Below are 1498 nucleotides of genomic sequence, written 5' to 3' on the forward strand. Positions count from 1 at the left end.
ATTTTAACTATAATAACAGCTGTGATAACTTAAATAACTGATGAACTGTCATTTATCATATTAGATATTGCTTCTGAAATGGTGTTGCAGGAGGTAGAAGAGGTACTAAAATAAGTGAGTAGCAAACTTGAAGAAACAATTTACAAATGGCACCAGGGGGATATTTTTATCTACTGTTGTTCTAAGTCTCATTGTTCCTACAATGCATTAGTAGTGGAATCCCACATTTGACACTGAATTTCATTGGGCTCTATCTACATGCCTGGCATGCAGTTCTTCCTGTAAATCATCCACCCTGCAATAGTGTTTCTGAGACCTAGCGAAGTACAGGAGAAATGCTTCACAGCCTGGGAAAACATGAGGAAAGCTGTAACAGTAAGACATACACCTAGGACCAGAGGTAACAAATCAAGTTTCTCCAAAAAGTTCAGCTAATTACAAAATGGCAGGATACCTACGAAAAAGTTTCCTGACCAAAATTTTTGAACCAGTATGAAAGCCATGCGAAGTTCTGCTTATCTCCTATTTAAGGATAAGATACTCCCTGAGCCAGCAAGTTGAGTCAACAATATATGCAATGAAGTTAAAAACAATTTTGCATCCCAAGAGAACTTCCTCCTTTTGAGGACAACACAAGCTTAACATTTAACTTTTTTCCAGACACTTCACAGGTATAGACTACATATTTTGTGATCTGAAGATTTTTTTCTAAATAATCCCCATCAGGAAGTATGTTGCAAAGATGCTAAAGTAAAACAAGTAATTGCTCACAATATTAATCAAAATCATTAGAAACTATGTTATCAGTGTCAGGTTAGTTAATTTTCTCATTTAATTAAAATTATATCCCCATTCATTTTATTTATTTTGCAATCAAAAGGACATAACCAATTGCTGAGGGGATATATTGCGCTATATAGGATGACTAGATAATCATGCAGTGCAAGCCACTGGGAATAAATCCTACAGCCCAAAGACAATCCTATACACAGAAAAATACTAAAAGATGTTTTCATCAAGCTGCAAAGAGAATGGGGGTTTTGAGTGTTTCCTCTTGATGGGTTTTGGACTAAGTTAATTCACAAAGCTGAGTTCATTTCAGAAGAACAGATTCAGGAAGCAGGCAATTACTATTCATACAACTTCAAAACAGGCTAAATTACAAAAGTACCTAGATGACAAGCATGTCTGAAAACAGTCAACGCATTTTGATGAAAGACAAAACTTCCAAAGTTTTCTAAACCAAAGACTACACTGTTCATTTTGCTTTCTTGAAATGCATATCGCCTTTGGAAAATTAAGACAAGAGGGTTTCATTAAAAAGAAAACAGAAAGCATTGATCAAACACTGACAATTCTTTTTGGAGAAGTGATCCTGATCTCTCGAAAGCAGGGAGCCGCTTAGGCTGCGGTGAGATAGGCAGCTATGCATGTATGGGACTACCAAAGGAGAGCCAGCTCCATTTGCCTTGTACTGTAACTGGGCAATGTAAATGGC

General features: G+C 36.5%; 1 protein-coding gene across 1 annotated transcript in view; it reads right to left on the reverse strand.

Annotated features, from left to right (window-relative positions):
• The window catches only part of LOC103924624 (transcription elongation factor B polypeptide 3-like), a 25276-nt gene that overhangs the window by 12836 nt on the left and 10942 nt on the right, over positions 1 to 1498 (reverse strand). The gene's annotated exons all lie outside the window — the stretch shown is intronic.

The sequence above is a fragment of the Pygoscelis adeliae genome, unplaced genomic scaffold (assembly GCF_000699105.1).
Source record: "Pygoscelis adeliae isolate BGI_AS28 unplaced genomic scaffold, ASM69910v1 Scaffold57, whole genome shotgun sequence".
In the NCBI taxonomy this organism is placed as follows: Eukaryota; Metazoa; Chordata; class Aves; order Sphenisciformes; family Spheniscidae; genus Pygoscelis; species Pygoscelis adeliae.